Source organism: Bombina bombina, chromosome 1 (genome assembly GCF_027579735.1).
Source record: "Bombina bombina isolate aBomBom1 chromosome 1, aBomBom1.pri, whole genome shotgun sequence".
Classification (NCBI taxonomy): domain Eukaryota; kingdom Metazoa; phylum Chordata; class Amphibia; order Anura; family Bombinatoridae; genus Bombina; species Bombina bombina.
The window spans coordinates 818,514,515-818,538,992 of NC_069499.1; positions in this window are offsets into that span (position 1 = coordinate 818,514,515).

A 24,478-nucleotide genomic window follows, 5' to 3' on the forward strand; every position below is an offset into this window, starting at 1 on the left:
GCTGTTTTGGTAGCAGTGGTAGGCTTCTTGGCCTGCTTACCCTTGTTCCAGCCTTGCATTGGTTTCCAGGCAGGTTTAGGCTGTGAGGCATTACCCTCTTGCTTAGAGGATGCAGAATTAGAGGCTGGTCCGTTTCTGCGAAAGGGACGAAAATTAGGCTTATTTTTAGCCTTAAAAGACCTATCTTGTGGGAGGGCGTGGCCCTTTCCCCCAGTGATGTCTGAAATAATCTCTTTCAATTCTGGTCCAAATAATGTTTTACCTTTGAAAGGGATGTTAAGCAATTTTGTCTTGGAAGACACATCCGCTGACCAAGACTTTAGCCAAAGCGATCTGCGCGCCACGATAGCAAACCCTGAATTTTTCGCCGCTAATCTAGCTAATTGCAAAGCGGCATCTAAAACAAAGGAGTTAGCCAATTTAAGTGCGTGAACTCTGTCCATAACCTCCTCATATGGAGTTTCTCTACTGAGCGACTTTTCTAGTTCCTCGAACCAGAAACACGCTGCCGTAGTGACTGGAACAATGCATGAAATTGGTTGTAGAAGGTAACCTTGCTGTACAAAAATCTTTTTAAGCAAACCTTCTAATTTTTTATCCATAGGATCTTTAAAAGCACAACTGTCTTCGATAGGAATAGTAGTGCGTTTGTTTAGAGTAGAAACCGCCCCCTCGACCTTGGGGACTGTCTGCCATAAGTCCTTTCTGGGGTCGACTATAGGAAATAATTTCTTAAATATAGGGGGGGGAACAAAAGGTATGCCGGGCTTTTCCCACTCTTTATTTACTATGTCCGCCACCCGCTTGGGTATAGGAAAAGCGTCGGGGGGCACCGGAACCTCTAGGAACTTGTCCATCTTACATAATTTCTCTGGAATGACAAAATTGTCACAATCATCCAGAGTAGATAACACCTCCTTAAGAAGTGCGCGGAGATGTTCTAATTTAAATTTAAATGTCACAACATCAGGTTCAGCTTGATGAGAAATTTTTCCTGAATCTGAGATTTCTCCATCAGACAAAACCTCCCTCATGGCCCCTTCAGATTGGTGTGAGGGTATGTCAGAACAATTATCATCAGCGCCCTCTTGCTCTTCAGTGTTTAAAACAGAGCAATCGCGCTTTCTCTGATAAGTAGGCATTTTGGATAAAAGATTTGCTATGGAGTTATCCATTACAGCCGTTAATTGTTGCATGGTAATAAGTATTGGCGCACTAGATGTACTAGGGGCCTCCTGTATGGGCAAAACTGGTGTAGACACAGTAGGGGATGATGTAGTATCATGTTTACTCCCCTCATTTGAGGAATCATCTTGGGCAATATCATTATGTGTGGCATTACTGTCCTTACTTTGTTTGGACGCTATGGCACAATTATCACATAAATTTAAATGGGGAGACACATTGGCTTTCATACATATAGAACATAGCTTATCTGAAGGTACAGACATGTTAAACAGGCTTAAACTTGTCAACAAAGCACAAAAAATGTTTTAAAATAAAACCGTTACTGTCTCTTTAAATTTCAAACTGAAAACACTTTATTACTGAATATGTGAAAAAGTATGAAGGAATTGTTCAAAAATTTCACCACAGTGTCTTAAAGCATTAAAAGTATTGCACACCAAATTTCAGAACTTTAACCCTTAAAATAACGGAACCGGAGCCGTTTTTAAATTTAACCCCTATACAGTCCCAGCTATAGTCTTTGCTGAGACCCAACCAAGCCCAGAGGGGAATACGATACCAAATGACGCCTTCTAGAAGCTTTTTTAGTGATTCTTAGATCCTCACACATGCATCTGCATGCCCTGCTCTCCAAAAACAACTGCGCAGTAATGGCGCGAAAATGAGGCTCAGTCTATAACTAGAAAAGGCCCCCTGACTAAAAAAGGTGTCCAACACAGTGCCTGCCGTTTTTTAAACATTCCCCAAGATTATAAATGCCAATTGTTAGCTAGAATCTGAATAATATGCCCCAATAAAGCAATCGATTTAGCCCATAAAAATGTCTACCAGTTTTTTAGCCCTTTTTAAGCCCTTTATTCTTTTATGTTTGACTAAGAAAATGGCTTACCGGTCCCCATGAGGGGAAATGACAGCCTTCCAGCATTACTCAGTCTTGTTAGAAATATGGCTAGTCATACCTTAAGCAGAAAAGTCTGCTAACTGTTTCCCCCAACTGAAGTTACTTCATCTCAACAGTCCTATGTGGAAACAGCAATCGATTTTAGTTACTGTCTGCTAAAATCATCTTCCTCTTACAAACAGAAATCTTCATCCTTTTATGTTTCAGAGTAAATAGTACATACCAACACTATTTTAAAATAACAAACACTTGATAGAAGAATAAAAACTACATTAAAACACCAAAAAACTCTTAACCATCTCCGTGGAGATGTTGCCTGTGCAACGGCAAAGAGAATGACTGGGGTGGGCGGAGCCTAGGGGGGACTATATGGCCAGCTTTGCTGGGACTCTTTGCCATTTCCTGTTGGGGAAGAGAATATCCCACAAGTAAGGATGACGCCGTGGACCGGACACACCAATGTTGGAGAAATGTCTGAAAGAAGTCTAAAGGAAAAAGGGAGACAATGAACAACAAAACAAACAATTCAATTTGTAAAAAGCATAAGCATGTAACTGTCAAAACCTCTCATTGGCAGAATTTGAAAAGTTCGAAGGCATGTCTTCAGGACTACCACTCCCTGCAAAAAGTATACCAAGGAAGGCTTGGAAGTAGCTATGCACTACTGGGAGCAAACTGCTGGTTAAGGGCTACACACATATCGCTCTTGTCATTGGCTAACCAGATGTGTTGAGTTAGGCCCAAGTTGTTCTTTGCTGTTCTAGAAATGATGTGTTGAGTTAGGCCCAAGGTGTTCTTTGCTGTTCTGGAAATAATTTTAACTATATATACATATATCGTTAAATATATATATATATATATATATATATATATATATATATATATATATATATATATATAGTTATATGCAAGAAACAGTGCATTAATAAAATGTTGCAAATGTTGGGTTGCGTTTACAAGGTGTGAAGTGGGCAAAAAATATCAATAAACCATATAACCAGGTCATACTGATGGATTTGAGTAACCAAGTGTTAAACTAATCCCTATATTAGGTACAAGAAACACATGCAGGGAATTGACAAAATTGAAATTGCAAATGGAGTTAAAACAAACTAGTATTCACCTAGTAATTTGTGTACATATTATATATTGTTCATATATCCATTTTTAAATCATATTTTGAATCACAGGATCAGTCAATGCCATATAGCAAGTGAATAAAAAAATCTGAATGCAAGAAAACATGATTTTCTGATTGAAACCATAGCAACATGGTATGATGATGAGACACTGACAATATAGATCTTGGCAGTTGCAGTAAAAATACTTTATCTGTCACATAGTATATGAAACTTGTAATAGAAAGGAACTCAAGAATGAGGTAATTAATAGCTATAAATGCTGCAATGGATTCTTTATATGCAGAGGACTTAAGTAAAGAACCCAAAAAAGTATTCACATTCACCACAACAAAAGATCTCATCCTAAAGTAACTCTTTTTTTTTGTATATTTTATTGTAATATGGTTTAATTTGAAGCTATTGGTAAGCAGTAAGTAATAATCATTTTGCCTTGTTGGAAGATTGCTAGCCTACGCTCCTCTTCATACTTAGCTTATGATTTGATTTTTTCCATATCTTTTTTGTAAGACATTTGGTATCTGTCTGTTTTTCTGTGTGTCTCTTTAAAGGGAGAGTCTACTCCAGAATGTGTATTGTTTAAAAAGATAGATAATCCCTTTATTACCCATTCCCCAGTTTTGCATAACTAACACTCGGCTAGATTTAGAGTTGGGCGGTAGCCGTCAAAACCAGCGTTAGAGGCTCCTAACGCTGGTTTTTACCGCCCGCTGGTATTTGGAGTCAGTCAGGAAAGGGTCTAACGCTCACTTTGCAGCCGCGACTTTTCCATACCGCATATCCCCCTACGCCATTTGCGTATCCTATCTTTTCAATGGGATCTTTCTAATGCTGGTATTTAGAGTCTTGGCTGAAGTGAGCGTTAGAAATCTAACGACAAAACTCCAGCCGCAGAAAAAAGTCAGTAGTTAAGAGCTTTCTGGGCTAACGCCGGTTTATAAAGCTCTTGACTACTGTGCTCTAAAGTACACTAACACCCATAAACTACCTATGTACCCCTAAACCGAGGTCCCCCCACATCGCTGCCACACTATTAAAAATTTTTAACCCCTAATCTGCCGAACGCACACCGCTGCCACCTACGTTATCCCTATGAACCCCTAATCTGCTGCCCCTAACACCGCCGACCCTATATTATATTTATTAACCCCTAATCTGCCGCCCCCAATGTCGCCGCCACCTACCTACAATTATTAACCCCTAATCTGCCTACCGGAGCTCACCGCTACTATAATAAAGTTATTAACCCCTAATCCGCCTCACTCCCGCCTCAATAACCCTATAATAAATTGTATTAACCCCTAATCTGCCCTCCCTAACATCGCCGACACCTAACTTCAAGTATTAACCCCTAATCTGCCGACCGGACCTCACCGCTACTATAATACATTTTTTAACCCCTAAAGCTAAGTCTATCCCTAACCCTAACACCCCCCCTAAATTAAATATAATTTTAGATAATAGATAATTGTAGGTAGTAAGTATTTAGATTTAAATAGGAATAATTTATTTAATAAGAGTTAATTTATTTCGTTAGAATAAAATTATATTTAACTTAGGGGGGTGTTAGGGTTAGGGTTAGAATTAGCTTTAGGGGTTAAAAAATTTATTAGAGTAGCGGTGAGCTCCAGTCGGCAGATTAGGGGTTAATACTTGAAGTTAGGTGTCGGCGATGTTAGGGAGGGCAGATTAGGGGTTAATACTATTTATTATAGGGTTATTGAGGCGGGAGTGAGGCGGATTAGGGGTTAATACATTTATTATAGTAGCGGCGAGATCCGGTCGGCAGATTAGGGGTTAATAAGTGTAGGTAGGTGGAGGCGACATTGGGGGCGGCAGATTAGGGATTAATAAATATAATATAGGGGTCGACGGTGTTAGGGGCAGCAGATTAGGGGTACATAGGGATAATGTAGTTGCGGCGGTGTATGGAGCGGCAGATTAGGGGTTAATAAATATAATATAGGGGTCGACGGTGTTAGGGGCAGCAGATTAGGGGTACATAGGGATAATGTAGGTTGCGGCGGTGTACGGAGCGGCAGATTAGGGGTTAATAATAATATGCAGGGGTCAGCGATAGCGGGGGCGGCAGATTAGGGATAAATAAGTGTAAGGTTAGGGGTGTTTAGACTCAGGGTACATGTTAGGGTGTTAGGTGCAGACATAGGAAGTGTTCCCCATAGGAAACAATGTAGCTGCGATAGGAGCTGAACGCTGCTTTTTTGCGTTAGTTTTTTTTTCAGCTCAAACAGCCCCATTGTTTCCTATGGGGGAATCGTGCACGAGCACGTTTTTGAAGCTGGCCGCGTCCATAAGCACCGCTGGAATTTAGAGTTGCAGTGGCGGTAAATATGCTCTATGCTCCCTTTTTGGAGCCTAACGCAGCCCTTCTGTGAACTCTAAATACCAGCGGTATTTAAAAGGTGCGGGAGAAAAAAAGCCAGCGTAGCTAACGCACCCCTTTGGCCGCAGAACTCTAAATCTAGCCGACTGTTTTATTAATACACTTTTTTACTTCTGTGATTCCCTTGTATCTAACCCACTGTAGACTGCCTCCTTATCTCAGTACTTTTGACAAACTTGCTTTTTAGCCAATAAGTGCTGACTCTTAAATAACTCACTGGGAGTGAGTACAATGTTATCTATATTGCATTCATAAACTAGCACTGTCTAACTGTGAAAAATTGTCAAAATACACTGAAATAAGAGGAGTTTATTAACAGTTTAGAAGTCAGTTTGAGCCTACCTAGGTTTAGCTTTCAGCAAAGAATACCAAAAGAACAAAACAAATTTGTTGATAAAAGTAAATTGGAAAGTTGTTTAGAATTGCATGCCCAATCTGAATCATGAACGTTAAATTTTGACTAGACTGTCCCTTTAACTCTTCATTCTCCTATATTGACTTCTCTGTATTAGGATCCCAAAGATAAGACTTGGGACCTCTTTTCTCTTGGCACCCTTTCTCATGATATAGATTTGTCACGTATATGCTGGAAAAAACAAAAACAAAAATGATTTCTTACCCTAACCTTATACATGAATGGGTGTTTAACTTCTTAGCACACCAAAATCAGAAATCTTTACATTCCTTTCAAAATATGGCTGTATTATCAGTTGCCAAATTAAAGTCAAAGATACCCTACTCCACTCAGGCAGCAAGACCACTGAATGGGTGTGATGTTAGACTCCTATACTTCTCTCTTCTTATTTAAATTAGTCTTTAAATTTAGACACTGGTTTTCCACTCAGCTAAATAAAAATCAGGTCTTTATGTTCTTCCTATTTACTGTTAAAATACCCCAGCTGACCTCCCATAAAATCAAGCATTAACTATAATAATATTAACTTTTCATTTCATTCTAGTATATTTATATATATATATATATATATATATATATATATATATATATATATATATATATATATATTGTATATCTATACTCTGATAGCTAAACATACAGCTCTCCCTCCTATATTTTTCTAAAAAAATTATCATTTCCACACAGTTGCAGAGTTACCTAAAGACTAAAATGTAACCTAGGTTACACTGCAGGTATCTGAAGGAGAAATCTACATTAAAACCTAGGTTTAGTGTTTAGCATTTATTTAATAAATCACCTGAATATGTCTAATTAGAATTTTTTTTTTTAGGCAGGAAGCATGTTTACTGTATTCATCCCTGTTTAATCCATGTTTAATAGTTCATATTGTTTGTATTTGTAGTCCCACAATTGTCCCACAGAGAGTACTATAGAAATAAAGATATATACACAACAGGGCCTTTTTCACTGGCATCTGTTATTATTATTATTATTATTATTATTATTATTGGTTATTTGTAGAGCGCCAACAGATTCCACAGCTCTATAAACATAGGCGGAATACAAGGAAAGATTTATAGGAATCAGACAGGTAAAGGGCCCTGCCAAGAGTTGCACTGTTCTAGTCAGCTCTAAAGAAGGTGATCTACAAACAGCATGGCTCTTAGGCTTAAGTGCTAAGGGGGTTCAAGGGCATAGCAATGGAGAGAAAATGCTATAAAGAAAGGTTAGTGTAGGTTGTATACATCCCTGAACAGTAGAGTCTTTAGGGATCGCTTGAAGTTTTCAAAACTAGGGGAGAGTCTTGTGGGGCGAGGCAGAGAGTTCCACAGATGGGAGCCAGTCTGGAGAAGTCCTGTAAGCTGGAGTGTGAGGAGGGAACAAGAGAGGAAAAGAGTAGTAGGTCATGAGCAGAGTGAAGGGGATGGGAGGGAGAGTATCTAGAGACAAGGTCTGAGATATAGGGGGGAGCAGTGCAGTTGAGGGCTTTGTATGTCAGAGTGAGAATTTTGTGTTTAATCCTGGAGGCAAGAGGAAGCCAGTGAAGGGATTGGCAGAGAGCTTCACCTGATGAAGAGCAATGTGTAAGGAAGATGAGCCTGGCGGAGGCATTCATTATGGATTATTACACAAAATACCTTTACACAATATGCTAGATGTTACAAACAATATTAATGCAAGGATGGTTAAAATACTCCCCTCTGTGTGTACCGCTGCCTTCTATCAGTCTCTCCCAAAAAAAGACTGCTTGAAAATGTGAATGTGTATAGTATAGAGGCGCAGGTCTGTTCTTGTTTGGTGCTCCAGAAAAAAGCCTGGGAATGAAAGGACTTTATTTCTATGTGTGTAGATCAACACCACATAATTGATGCAGTATACTTACTTAATAATTCAGAGTCCAGATTTCTCAATTCTGGTGTGATCCGATAAAATCGGAAACCGGCTCCTTGTATAACGATCTCGTTGGTGCAGTTCAAGAATCCAAAGGACAGCAAACAGGTATTTGTTTATAAAACAAACATTTATTTAAAACATGTCACTATGGACAAAATAGATAAAAGCTCTAGTAAAAAGAGCCTTTTTTTACTAGAGCTTTTATCTATTTTTTTTTATGCATTTATTTTAAAAATCTTAAATTGCAATCTTTAGTAAGAGGCTTATGGATTGTCCCTTTAATGTAGTCAAAGACACTATAGTTTTTGCCTTTTATTTAGTGTACGCTTATCTATGTTATTTTGTTTTTTCCTTGTCTAGTTCCTGTAAACAAAATTTACCTATTGGGGCCCATTTATCATACTGTAGATGAACACATTACTCAATGAAAAACTTATCCTTCCTGCACTTAGGTGAGCGGGCAGAATTATGTGGCCTCATTTCTCATTGCACGAGCAAATGCATGTGCAGCCATGGCCCCATGCTGTCATGCAACCAAATGAACAAGATCAAGGCTTGCCAAGCATACCAGTCCAATCTGCCCTTAAGGGTTGCATAGAGATTAAATAGTAATGTGCATAAGACAACGGTATCTTACTGAGTGTAGCATTCACAGTTTTAAAATGGAGCCCAGAATCTTTAATTATTTCTCTGCATCATTGATGGAACTTAAGACTCATGCTCATAGGCTATTGGATCATTTAAGAGGTGTGAAAAGATAGAAATCAAGTCCAAAGGCTATGAATATAAAGCATTTCATAATAGTAATATATTTTTTAAGTAAACATATTTACATTACTTCAAAATAGGACTATTTTATATATTTTAGTAAGAGTCACAAAATCATTTAGCCATATAGTTTATTATTACAGACTTTCAAATGTATATTATTCAAGAGAGCTAGTGAAATTAGATAAGGTAATGTAAAAGTAAATTGTATGCTGCAGACTTGGATGTGAAAAAAACATCTAAAAGAGTTCTGTGCTAAAGAAATCCCAACACGGTATGTAGCAGGATTTCAAACTGACAATAAAGTTATCCCTTTAGCAAAAAGAGCTCAAACAACTGATTGATATATGTCTAAGTGTGGATCCGAAGATAAATATAGAGACTAATATGAATAGACAGGCTAGAATCTTTCAAAGATAGGGATGTTGAGAAAAAGGGCTATAATTACCAAGAGTTCCAACATCAATAGGTCTATCTTTTTGTATATAATGGATAGGATTCTTCTGCCTACAAGGCCACAAAATAGTAGAGACGAGAAGACTTGATTGTTAGCAGACTAAATGGTAACAAGGCAGAAAAAAAGGTGAAATAAAATTAGTAGTGTTAATAGGTCAAAGTGACATATCATGGGTTTTAAGTCAACTAAAATATCAGATGAAGCCTCATTAGATGGTTGATTCAATTTATAAAATATAGTTGTCACAAGGAGATTAAGGGACTGATAACAGTATCTTTATCACTATAACACATGGTATGGCAGATGATATAAAAAAGCACATTAATTAAAATCTGAATCTGACAATTGAATTAATACTTGTTATACAGAAAGCAGTAAGAGAATTAGATTTTTTTCCTTATGCTGTTTTATTAGAACAAAACTAATTACTACGTACTATGAAGTCAATATGACAGCACCATTCACTGCTAAGAGAAAGAAAAAGACAGAGAAAGAATGAGAGAGACAAACAGAGGGAATGTGATTTAATGTATATATAAATGCATGAATGATAATCAAAACATTTTTTTTATAATCAAAAAATATACCTACATTATTATTTGGATTATATTTAGATCCATATTATTTAGTTACAACTTGCTTCATGCATGTTACTAAAAGATAGTTGCATCTTGTGGTTGGTTGCATCCGGCCCTTAAGGAGCTATGAACCTCAGCTGCTATAACAATGTCAAACAGAAAAGAGAAGCAGTCTGCCAGTAATGAACAACAGCTCATTGGCTTGTTCTATGGCCTGGTTACCACCTGGGAGTAACTTCTTTTTCACCAATTGTGCATTTCACAGAGGAAAACTTTCCTGAAGCATATCAGTCTGATCCCGCCTAACAAGATCAGTCCAGCCCCGAAATACCAGGCAATTCTCCTCTGAAAAAGGGAAACAGCAACCACAGATGATTGTTTGGCCTCATTTGGGCCTCATCAATGTTGTGGAGCTCCTTGGTTGGTAACTAGCCATAGAACAAGCTATTATGCTATTGTTCACCCCCAGGTTGAGCGATTCTCTCTTTTTATTTATGCAAATAATGACCCTGAGGGAAGTCTCCCTAAGGGTGATGTGGGAAACTAGACATGGACACATTGCTCAGTGTGCCTAGAGGGAAATGGCTGCACCTGAATGACTAAATACACACTAGGCAGAAACGTACGTCTTGGGTTTTGCCATTTCTCTTGTTCAGAGAGGGATTGCCTGGTATTTCGGGACTGGGCAGCACTGCTTGGTCAGGATCAGACTGATATACTACAGGAAAGCTATTTTCTGTGAAAAGCACAAACTGAGCAAAAAGAGTTCATAGAACAAGCTATTATGCTATTGTTCATTCCCAAGTTGAGCACTTTTCTTTTTTTTTTTTATATATATTTTATTTTTATTAACACAAAAAAAAAAATGACATGATATCCATGTGTCAGATATAACCATCCAATCTGACCGTTTCATGACAAAAACAAAAAAACCCTTATTGCAAATGCTAAAATAAGGGTTTTTTGGGGGGAGGGTTTTTTTGAGCGCTTTTCTATTTTTATTTATGCTATAACAATGTCATCTATGAATGTTTCAGCATTACTACCCATTAATATTAAATCAGAGTGATCTCCATCACAAACAACCCTAAATGCAACAATTAATCCTAATCACAACTTCCCTCCATTCCCAATAAATGCTGTAGGCTCTTTATTGGTAATATTCCTATTTATCACCCCATATACCACTACATCTACTATTGTTGTCTCTGTTTTCTATTAATATTTTTTCTATTATTAATATTGTTATTTATTACATTAACAAATTATGATTATTGTAATTGGACCCATTGTCAAACTTGAACCGTCCTACTCTTTACATTACTTTAACTTTGTGGGCCCCATTTATCAATCTGTGAAAGCATCTTTGGGGCCACTTCAACCTGTCTGCCGCCTAAAGTGTGGCGTATTGAAATCAACCCTATCTGATCGGGATGCTCAACGGCCGCTTCTATTTGCCAATTGGCCACCACTTGCAGGGGAGTAGCATTGCACAAGCAACAAGGTTTCGGGGGACATGATTCGCAATAGCCTACCTCTAATATATTTAGTTGAATAAGATCAGGGTGCTAGACTACAAGGGCAGAATAAAAACTTTATTTGAAAAACAGCAGCCACTTTTTACAGGAGGATGGCTTGGTTGGTTAGTGCAATAAGAGGTTTAGTAATTGCAAAAAAACTCAAACATAATGGGCTAGAATACAAGTGAGGTGTAAACAGTTTTGCGTTAGCGTAATAGTTTTTTTTGTGAGCCATTTCGCTGATATTACAAGTGGAGAAAATAGCCCTTTATGCTTCAATCCTTACTGCAATCTCAGAGCTGTGGTTAACCAGTAGGGAAGATAATATAAGCAAGAAATAGTATACTTGACTGGTGTAATAAACTTTCTTTCAACTTTGCATAGAGATTATTTTGGCAATGGACCAACTACACATATTTGGCATGTTCTGACATAGAGTTGGAAATGATGTCATTCTAAGGCCATAAGGTATGTTTTACCCCACGGTCTCAGCCTTCACTTTAGAAAATACCTCCATGAAATCAAAGTACTCTGTTGGTAATTCCGGAGTTACTGTGATGGTGTCTAGATTAAGTTAAACACATTTAGGGCTATATTACGAGTTATGCACTATGAATCACTCCCACGTGCGCGATAATTCTGCTAGAAGTCAGTGGCGGCTGGTGAAGTTTTAGAATGAGGGTGCACAAGACCCTGCCCCTTTTAGAAAGCCACGCCCCTTTGAAAAACATGACCCTTTTAAAACCACGCCCCTTTTAACAAGCCACACCCATTTTAAAAAGCCACACCCCTTTGCGAAAGTCTGCAGCTGTTAGAAAATATACAACTCAACTTGAAGTAATAGTTTAATATTTTGGCAGTTGTTATCTAATATTATATATATATAACTTGTAGGTAGGTAGCTCTGCAGCTGTTATAAAATATACAACTCAACTTGAAGTAATAGTTTAATATTTTGGCGGTTTTTATGTAATATATAACTTGTAGGTAGCAGGTAGGTAGCTCTGCAGTTGTTAGAAAATATACAACTCAACTTGAAGTAATAGTTTAATATTTTGGCGGTTGTTATCTAATATTATATATATAACTTGTAGGTAGGTAGCTCTGCAGCTGTTATAAAATATACAACTCAACTTGAAGTAATAGTTTAATATTTTGGCGGTTGTTATCTAATATTATATATATATAACTTGTAGGTAGGTAGCTCTGCAGCTGTTATAAAATATACAACTCAACTTGAAGTAATAGTTTAATATTTTGGGGGTTGCTATCTAATATTATATATATAACTTGTAGGTAGATCGCTCTGCAGCTGTTAGAAAATATACAACTCAACTTGAAGTAATAGTTTAAATAGTTTGGCGGTTGTTATCTAATGTATAACTTGTAGGGGGTCCATCCGATAAAAATCGTCGCCCGCAAAAGCCGGTAACGCCAATATTTGCGCGGGTTTGGTATCACACATACGGCGTAACCTAGAAGTTACGCGCGTATATTTCTGCCGTCGCCCGTAGTTTTTTGGGCTATAGGCAGGTATACCAAACCAGCGCAGTTTGGTATCCAATATGCAGCGTAAGGACTTACGTGGCGAAAATGGATAAAACTTACTCCATTTTCACCTCGCCACAAAAAGCAGCCGTAAGAAGCCTTACGCTGACTATTGGAGCCCTGTAACTCCCTAAAATGGCTGCTAAAATAAACCTAACACCTAACGCATGCGCAATGTCTATCTCCCTGTCAACCGCGATCTTCTAAAATAAACCTAACACCTAACGCATGCGCAATGTCTATCTACCTGTCAACCGCGACCCCCCCTCCCAAAATCCCTAATAAAGTTATTAAACCCCTAAACCGCCGCTCCCGGACCCTGCCGCCATCTACATAAACTAACCCCCTACTGTGAGCCCCTAAAACCACCGCCATCTACCTTATCTATCCCCTAATTAGAACCCCTTACACCGCTGTCATCTACCTTATCTATCCCCTAATCTGACCCCTTACACCGCCGCCACCTATATAAAAATTATTAACCCCTAATCTAATCCCCCTATACCGCCGCCAGCTATATTAATATTATTAACCCCTAATGTAAGCCCCTTACACCGCCGCCATCTCTATTAAAATGATTAACCCCTAATTTAATCTACCTACCCCGCCGCCAGCTATATTATCTATATTAACCCTAAGTATATTATAGTTAATATAGGTATTACATTATATATATTAACTATATAAACCCTAATTATATTAGGGTTAATATAGTTAATATAGTTACTATAGTATTTATATTAACTATATTAACTCTATCTAACCCTAACACCCCTAACTAAATTTATATTAAATTAATCTAATTCATTTATAAACTAAAATATTCCTATTTAAATTTAAATACTTACCTATAAAATAAACCCTAAGATAGCTACAATATAATTAATAATTACATTGTAGCTATGTTAGGGTTAATATTTATTTTACAGGTAAATTGTTAATTATTTTAACTAGGTATAATAGCTATTAAATAGTTATTAACTATTTAATATCTACCTAGTTAAAATAATTACCCAATTACCTGTAAAATAAATCCTAACCTAAGTTACAAATACACCTACACTATCAATAAATTAAATAAACTACAAACATCTATCTAAAAATACAATTAAATTAACTAAACTAAATTAAAAAAACAAACAAACACTAAATTACAAAAAATAAAAAAAAGATTAAAAGATTTTTAAGCTAATTACACCTATTATAAGCCCCCTAATAAAATAATAAACCCCCAAAATAAAAAAAATTCCCTGCCCTATTCTAAATTAAAAAAATTCAAAGCTCTTTACCTTACCAGCCCTTAAAAGGGCCTTTTGTGGGGCATGCCCCAAAGAATTCAGCTCTTTTGCATACAAATACAATACCCCCCCCCATTACAACCCACGACCCACATACCCCTATTCTAAAACCACCTAAACCCCCCTTAAAAAAGCCTAACACTACCCCCCTGAAGATCTCCCTACCTTGTCTTCACCACACCGGGCCGAACTCCTGATCCGATCCGGGCGATGTCTTCCTCCAAGCGGCAAAGAAGAATTCTTCCTCCGGCGATGTCTTCCTCCAAGCGGCAAAGAAGAATTCTTCCTCCGGCAACGTCTTCCTCCAAGCGGCAGCAAAGTCTTCATTCTTCCGGCGGCATCATAGAAAAATCTGATTGGCTGATTGAATCAGCCAATCAGATTAAAGTTCAATCCGATTGGCTGATCCAATCAGCCAATCAGATTGAGCTCGCATTCTATTGGCTGATCGGAACAGCCAATAGAATGCAAGCTCAATCTGATTGGCTGATTCAATCAGCCAATCAGATTTTTCTAACTTAATTCCGATTGGCTGATAGAATCCTATCAGCCAATCGGAATTCGGCGGACGCCATCTTGGATGACGTCATTTAAAGGTACCTCATTCGTAGTTCAGTAGTCGTCCGGGATGGATGCTCCGCGGCGGCGGAGCGAAGAAAGAAGATTGAAGATGCCGCCGGAAGAATGAAGACTTTGCTGCCGCTTGGAGGAAGACGTCGCCGGAGGAAGAATTCTTCTTTGCCGCTTGGAGGAAGACATCACCGGAGGAAGAATTCTTCTTTGCCGCTTGGAGGAAGACATCGCCCAGATCGGATCAGGAGTTCGGCCCGGTGTGGTGAAGACAAGGTAGGGAGATCTTCAGGGGGGTAGTGTTAGGCTTTTTTAAGGGGGGTTTGGGTGGTTTTAGAATAGGGGTATGTGGGTGGTGGGTTGTAATGGGGGGGGTATTGTATTTGTATGCAAAAGAGATGAATTCTTTGGGGCATGCCCCACAAAAGGCCCTTTTAAGGGCTGGTAAGGTAAAGAGCTTTGAAATTTTTTAATTTAGAATAGGGCAGGGAATTGTTTTTATTTTGGGGGTTTATTATTTTATTAGGGGGCTTAGAATAGGTGTAATTAGCTTAAAAATCTTGTAATCTTTTTTTTATTTTTTGTAATTTAGTGTTTTGTTTTTTTTTGTAATTTAGTTTAGTTAATTTAATTGTATTTTTAGATAGATGTTTGTAGTTTATTTAATTTATTGATAGTGTAGGTGTATTTGTAACTAAGGTTAGGATTTATTTTACAGGTAATTGGGTAATTATTTTAACTAGGTAGATATTAAATAGTTAATAACTATTTAATAGCTATTATACCTAGTTAAAATAATTAACAATTTACCTGTAAAATAAATATTAACCCTAACATAGCTACAATGTAATTATTAATTATATTGTAGCTATCTTAGGGTTTATTTTATAGGTAAGTATTTAGATTTAAATAGGAATATTTTAGTTTATAAATTAATTAGATTAATTTAATATAAATTTAGTTAGGGGTGTTAGGGTTAGATAGAGTTAATATAGTTAATATAAATACTATAGTAACTATATTAACTATATTAACCCTAATATAATTAGGGTTAATATAGTTAATATATATAATGTAATACCTATATTAACTATAATATACTTAGGGTTAATATAGATAATATAGCTGGCAGCGGGGTAGGTAGATTAAATTAGGGGTTAATCATTTTAATAGAGATGGCGGCGGTGTAAGGGGCTTACATTAGGGGTTAATAATTTTAATATAGATGGCGGCGGTGTTAGGGGCTCACTTTAGGGGGTTATAGATATAATATAGCTGGCGGCGGGGTACGGGAGCGACGGTTTAGGGGTTAATAACTTTTTTATTGTTAGGATAGTGAGGGGGGATAGCGGATAGAGGGTTAGACGTGTCGGGCTTTGTTAGGGAGGCGTGTTAGACGTGTCAGGCTATGTTTAGGAGGCGTGTTAGACAGTGTGGGTGATTTAGACTTTAGTCAGGTTTTATAGGCGCCGGCAGTTTCTAACGTGGCGCAAGTCACTGGCGACTCCAAAAATCTGTACATCGCTGGTTTGTGAGACTTGCGCCACTTTAGCAAGTGACGGCGCCGCATATTGGATGGCTCGAGTTGCGAGCTGAAACTGCGGGCGACGTAGGTTCCCTCGCTTGCGCCGCAAACTGCTATCTATATCGGATCGCGCCCTAGGTAGGTAGCTCTGCTGCTCTGCAGCTATTAGAAAATATCAACTAGAAGTTGAACTAAATTGTTAAAGAACTCCCTAAAAGTCCAGTATACTCCTAAACTTGCTAATCTCAGACTCAGACTGTGTCTGTTGTTTAAATTACAAGTAGAAAAATACATTTATTTTTTAACACTAGTTCAAGTTCAAGACTCAACTCAAGTTACTCTATATCAAAAGCAATCTCAGACTCAGACTGTATCTGTTGTTTAAATTACAAGTAGAAAAGTGAATTTATTTATTTATTAACACTAGTTCAAGTTCAAGACTCAACTCAAGTTACTCTATATAAAAAGCAATCTCAGACTCAGACTGTATGTGTTGTTTAAATAACAAGTAGAAAAATAAAAATGTTTTTTTTTAAACACTAGTTCAAGTTCAAGACTCAACTCAAGTTACTCTATATAAAAAGCAATCTCAGACTCAGACTGTATCTGTTGTTTAAATTACAAGTAGAAAAAAAAAAGATTTTTTTTTCAACACTAGTAGTTCAAGACTCAACTCACTCAGTTACTCTATATAAAAACTGCAGGCCTGCAGCAAAAATCATTAAAATATCTGCCCACAAACTGTCAAACAACTTACTGAACTAATATAATATAGTATTATAAAAATTAATTAGTAACTATGTTCTACTAGATAGATAATAGAATACTAGTAGTTAGTGACTGTGAATCTAAAGTTAAGTTCTAAACTCTATTGCTAAGCTAAGCTAAGCTAAGCTAAATGTAATAATGGCTAACTCTAACTAACTCACTCACTGTCTATTATTAGCCTAAGGCTATTTGCACACTGCAGCAGCAAATATGACTGTGTTGATGGCTGCCAGCAGTTAACAGATTTTTGCACAACAGAGCTGAATCTAAAGTTAAGTTCTAAACTCTATTGCTAAGCTAAGCTAAATGTAATAATGGCTAACTGAACTCTAACTCACTCACTGTCTATATTAGCCTATATTTATTAATTAGCCTAAGGAGCCCTAATGCAAAACGCCTCCTCTCAGCTCAACGGCTATCTCCACAAAGATTTTCGCACCGTTGAGCCGGGAGGAGCCTCGTGGGGACCATCACGTGAGCCAGGGAGCCCTCTCAGCCTATCACACAGTCCGGATCGAGAGGCTGGGGGAGGAGACAGAGCACAGGCTGAACGACCGCACAGTTCAGCCTGTGCGATTATGCCTCTATAGGCATGAAGCTGGGGAGGAGCTACGCCTGCACAGTGAATACATTGCGATCACTGTGCAGGCATATAGAGCTCCTTACCACACGTGCGAGTGGGGGGTGGAGAATGGAGCCTGACTGTCAATCTATGACTCACAGACTCAGCCTCTCTCAGCCCCCTCCATGGTGCTGTGGTGTGTGTGACGTCAAGGACGTCAGCACACACTGAAGTGTCCACCCAGTCCTAGCTCCTGCCTCCTGCCTAATAAACTCAAATGTACCTGGTACCAAAATGAAAATATCTGATGTGATAGCATTGCAAGCTGGCAGCCTGGCATCATGATCATGATACTGATAGTATACACTGCACACTGCACAATAAATATAATAAATACAATATAAAATAATATACATAAAAAATAAAAATTTTCATATTTTTTTTTTCCTGCTCATTTTTTTCCCCCTCCTCTGCCCCCTGGGGCTTCACGTGCGACAGTGCACATATGGAGGAGCCTCCACTGCTAGAAGTCAGCTTTTTGCTCACATATTACAAGTTGAAAGTAAAGCATTTTGCTCGCGTGCAAAAATCTGAACTTGGAATATCATGACCGCATTAACGTATTTCCCCATAGACTTCAATGGAAGGCATAAAGTGGGAGAAAAAACGAACATGCTATTCGCATGCAAATCCGATCACATTTTTTTAAGAGCACTAACCCAACATGAAAATATTAATATTTCACATTCCATTGTTCTTCACTTAGCAGAATATGTTCTATTTATTCATAAATGTGTATATATATATATATATATATATATATATATATATATACATACATATATATATATATATATATATACACAGTTGCAAGAAAAAGTATGTGAACCCTTTGGAATGATATGGATTTCTGCACAAATTGGTCATAAAATGTGATCTGATCATCATCTAAGTCACAACAATAGACAATCACAGTCTGCTTAAACTAATAACACACAAAGAATGAAATGTTGCCATGTTTTTATTGAACACACCATGTAAACATTCACAGTGCAGGTGGAAAAACTATGTGAACCCCTAGACTAATGACATCTCCAAGAGCTAATTGGAGTGAGATGTCAGCCAACTGGAGTCCAATCAATGAGATGAGATTGGAGGTGTTGGTTACAGCTGCCCTGCCCTATAAAAAACACACACCAGTTCTGGGTTTGCTCTTCACAAGAAGCATTGCCTGATGTGAATGATGCCTCGCACAAAAAAGCTCTCAGAAGACCTACGATTAAGAATGGTTGACTTGCATAAAGCTGGAAAGGGTTATAAAAGTATCTCCAAAAGCCTTGCTGTTTATCAGTCCATAAGACAAATTATCTATAAATGGAGAAAGTTCAGCAGTATCAGCACTGCTGCTACTCTCCCTAGAAGTGGCCGTCCTGTAAAGATGACTGCAAGAGCACAGCGCAAACTGCTCAATGAGGTGAAGAAGAATCCTAGAGTGTCAGCTAAAGACTTACAAAAGTCACTGGCAAATGCTAACATCCCTGTTAGCGAATCTACAATCCGTAAAACACTAAACAAGAATGGATTTCATGGGAGGATACCACAGAGGAAGCCACTGCTGTCCAAACAAAACATTGCTGCACGTTTACAGTTTGCACAAGAGTACCTGGATGTTCCACAGCAGTACTGGCAAAATATTCTGTGGACAGATGAAACCAAAGTTGAGTTGTTTGGAAGAAACACACAACACTAAGGCCTAGATTTAGAGTTCGGCGGTAAAAGGGCTGTTAACGCTCCGCGGGTTTTTTTCTGGCCGCACCATAAATTTAACTCTGGTATCGAGAGTTCAAACAAATGCTGCGTTAGGCTCCAAAAAAGGAGCGTAGAGCATTTATACCGCAAATGCAACTCTCGATACCAGAGTTGCTTACGGACGCGGCCGGCATCAAAAACGTGCTCGTGCACGATTCTCCCATAGGAAACAATGGGGCTGTTTGAGCTGAAAAAAAACCTAACACCTGCAAAAAAGCAGCGTTCAGCTCCTAACGCAGCCCCATTGTTTCCTATGGGGAAACACCTCCTAAGTCTGCACCTAACACCCTAACATGTACCCCGAGTCTAAACACCCCTAACCTTACACTTATTAACTCCTAATCTGCCGCCCCCGCTATCGCTGACCCCTGCATTACACTTTTAACCCCTAATCTGCCGCTCCGTAAACCGCCGCCACCTACGTTATCCCTATGTACCCCTAATCTGCTGCCCTAACATCGCCGACCCCTATGTTATATTTATTAACCCCTAATCTGCCCCCCACATCGTCGCCGACACCTGCCTACACTTATTAACCCCTAATCTGCCGAGCGGACCGCACCGCTACTATAATAAAGTTATTAACCCCTAATCCGCCTCACTAACCCTATCATAAATAGTATTAACCCCTAATCTGCCCTCCCTAACATCGCCGACACCTACCTTCAATTATTAACCCCTAATCTGCCGACCGGAGCTCACCGCTATTCTAATAAATGGATTAACCCCTAAAGCTAAGTCTAACCCTAACACTAACACCCCCCTAAGTTAAATATAATTTTTATCTAACAAAATAAATTAACTCTTATTAAATAAATGATTCCTATTTAAAGCTAAATACTTACCTGTAAAATAAATCCTAATATAGCTACAATATAAATTATAATTATATTATAGCTATTTTAGGATTAATATTTATTTTACAGGCAACTTTGTAATTATTTTAACCAGGTACAATAGCTATTAAATAGTTAAGAACTATTTAATAGTTACCTAGTTAAAATAATAACAAATTTACCTGTAAAATAAATCATAACCTAAGATATAATTAAACCTAACACTACCCTATCAATAAAATAATTAAATAAACTACCTACAATTACCTACAATTAACCTAACACTACACTATCAATAAATTAATTAAACACAATTGCTACAAATAAATAAAATTAAATAAACTATCTAAAGTACAAAAAATAAAAAAGAACTAAGTTACAGAAAATAATAAAATATTTACAAACATAATAAAAATATTACAACAATTTTAAACTAATTACACCTACTCTAAGCCCCCTAATAAAATAACAAAGCCCCCCAAAATAAAAAATTCCCTACCCTATTCTAAAATACAAATATTACAAGCTCTTTTACCTTACCAGCCCTGAACAGGGCCCTTTGCGGGGCATGCCCCAAGAATTTCAGCTCTTTTGCCTGTAAAAAAAAACATACAATACCCCCCCCAACATTACAACCCACCACCCACATACCCCTAATCTAACCCAAACCCCCCTTAAATAAACCTAACACTACCCCCCTGATGATCTTCCTACCTTGTCTTCACCATGCCAGGTTCACCGATCCGTCCTGGCTCCAAGATCTTCATCCAACCCAAGCGTGGGCTAGACATCCACTGAAGAAGTCCAGAAGAGGGTCCAAAGTCTTCCTCCTATCCGGCAAGAAGAGGACATCCGGACCGGCAAACATCTTCTCCAAGCGGCATCTTCTATCTTCTTCCATCCGATGACGACCGGCTCCATCTTGAAGACCTCCAGCGCGGATCCATCCTCTTCTTCCGACGACTAGACGACGAATGACGGTTCCTTTAAGGGACGTCATCCAAGATGGCGTCCCTCGAATTCCGATTGGCTGATAGGATTCTATCAGCCAATCGGAATTAAGGTAGGAATTTTCTGATTGGCTGATGGAATCAGCCAATCAGAATATAGTTCAATCCGATTGGCTGATCCAATCAGCCAATCAGATTGAGCTCGCATTCTATTGGCTGATCGGAACAGCCAATAGAATGCGAGCTCAATCTGATTGGCTGATTGGATCAGCCAATCGGATTGAACTATATTCTGATTGGCTGATTCCATCAGCCAATCAGAAAATTCCTACCTTAATTCCGATTGGCTGATAGAATCCTATCAGCCAATCGGAATTCGAGGGACGCCATCTTGGATGACGTCCCTTAAAGGAACCGTCATTCGTCGTCTAGTCGTCGGAAGAAGAGGATGGATCCGCGCTGGAGGTCTTCAAGATGGAGCCGGTCGTCATCGGATGGAAGAAGATAGAAGATGCCGCTTGGAGAAGATGTTTGCCGGTCCGGATGTCCTCTTCTTGCCGGATAGGAGGAAGACTTTGGACCCTCTTCTGGACTTCTTCAGTGGATGTCTAGCCCACGCTTGGGTTGGATGAAGATCTTGGAGCCAGGACGGATCGGTGAACCTGGCATGGTGAAGACAAGGTAGGAAGATCATCAGGGGGGTAGTGTTAGGTTTATTTAAGGGGGGTTTGGGTTAGATTAGGGGTATGTGGGTGGTGGGTTGTAATGTTGGGGGGGGGTATTGTATGTTTTTTTTTACAGGCAAAAGAGCTGAAATTCTTGGGGCATGCCCCGCAAAGGGCCCTGTTCAGGGCTGGTAAGGTAAAAGAGCTTGTAATATTTGTATTTTAGAATAGGGTAGGGAATTTTTTATTTTGGGGGGCTTTGTTATTTTATTAGGGGGCTTAGAGTAGGTGTAATTAGTTTAAAATTGTTGTAATATTTTTATTATGTTTGTAAATATTTTATTATTTTCTGTAACTTAGTTCTTTTTTATTTTTTGTACTTTAGATAGTTTATTTAATTTTATTTATTTGTAGCAATTGTGTTTAATTAATTTATTGATAGTGTAGTGTTAGGTTAATTGTAGGTAATTGTAGGTAGTTTATTTAATTATTTTATTGATAGGGTAGTGTTAGGTTTAATTATATCTTAGGTTATGATTTATTTTACAGGTAAATTTGTTATTATTTTAACTAGGTAACTATTAAATAGTTCTTAACTATTTAATAGCTATTGTACCTGGTTAAAATAATTACAAAGTTGCCTGTAAAATAAATATTAATCCTAAAATAGCTATAATATAATTATAATTTATATTGTAGCTATATTAGGATTTATTTTACAGGTAAGTATTTAGCTTTAAATAGGAATCATTTATTTAATAAGAGTTAATTTATTTCGTTAGATAAAAATTATATTTAACTTAGGGGGGTGTTAGTGTTAGGGTTAGACTTAGCTTTAGGGTTTAATCCATTTATTAGAATAGCGGTGAGCTCCGGTCGGCAGATTAGGGGTTAATAAGTGTAGGTAGGTGTCGGCGACATTGTGGGGGGCAGATTAGGGGTTAATAAATATAACATAGGGGTCGGCGATGTTAGGGGTAGCAGATTAGGGGTACATAGGGATAACGTAGGTGGCGGCGATTTGCGGTCGGAAGATTAGGGGTTAATTATTTTAAGTAGCTTGCGGCGACGTTGTGTGGGGCAAGTTAGGGGTTAATAAATATAATATAGGGGTCGGCGGGGTTAGGGGCAGCAGATTAGGGGTACATAAGGATAACGTAGGTGGCGGTCGGCAGATTAGGGGTTAAAAATTTTAATCGAGTGGCGGCGATGTGGGGGGACCTCGGTTTAGGGGTACATAGGTAGTTTATGGGTGTTAGTGTACTTTAGGGTACAGTAGTTAAGAGCTTTATAAACCGGCGTTAGCCAGAAAGCTCTTAACTCCTGCTATTTTCAGGCGGCTGGAATCTTGTCGTTAGAGCTCTAACGCTCACTGCAGAAACGACTCTAAATACCGGCGTTAGGAAGATCCCATTGAAAAGATAGGCTACGCAAATGGCGTAGGGGGATCTGCGGTATGGAAAAGTCGCGGCTGTAAAGTGAGCGTTAGACCCTTTAATCACTGACTCCAAATACCAGCGGGCGCCCAAAACCAGCGTTAGGAGCCTCTAACGCTGGTTTTGACGGCTACCGCCGAACTCTAAATCTAGGCCTATGTGTGGCAAAAAAAGAGGCACAGCACACCAACATCAAAACCTCATCCCAACTGTGAAGTATGGTATTGGGGGCATCATGGTTTGGGGCTGCTTTGCTGTGTCAGGGCCTGGACGGATTGCTATCATCAAAGGAAAAATGAATTCCCAAGTTTATCAAGACATTTTGCAGGAGAACTTAAGGCCATCTGTCTACCAGCTGAGTCTACCAGCTGAAGCTCAACAGAAGATGGGTGTTGCAACAGGACAATGACCCAAAGCATAGAAGTAAATCAACAACAGAATGGCTTAAACAGAAGAAAATACGCCTTCTGAAGTGGCCCAGTCAGAGTCCTGACCTCAACCAGATTGAGATGCTGTGGCATGACCTCAAGAAAGCAATTCACACCAGACATCCCAAGAATATTGCTGAACTGAAACAGTTCTGCAAAAGGGGAATGGTCAAGAATTACTCCTGACCGTTGTGCACGTCTTATCTGCAACTACAGGAAACGTTTGGTTGAAGTTATTGCTGCCAAAGGAGGTTCAACCAGTTATTAAATCCAAGGGTTCACATACTTTTTCCACCTGCACTGTGAATGTTTACATGGTGTGTTCAATAAAAACATGGCAACATTTCATTATTTGTGTGTTATTAGTTTAAGCAGACTGTGATTGTCTATTGTTGTGACTTAGATGATGATCAGATCACATTTTATGACCAATTTGTGCAGAAATCCATATCATTCCAAAGGGTTCACATACTTTTTCTTGCAACTGTATATATATATATATATATATATATATATATCTGATGTTATTTTGTTACTATATTTATACTGTATATATAAACTTTTGATCTGATGAAAGGTCTAATGTAGATCTGAAACAACATCCATTAAATTTGACACTGAATTGTGAAAATCCTGAGAGTGCATCATCTTTGCATCTACTATTGATTTCAATGCTATTATTATTATACAGATATATATATATATGTGTATAGATTTATATATATATATATATATATATATATATACTGTATATATATATATAGGAATATCTATTTATAAATTCTTATATCAAGAACATTGGAATGTGAAATATTTA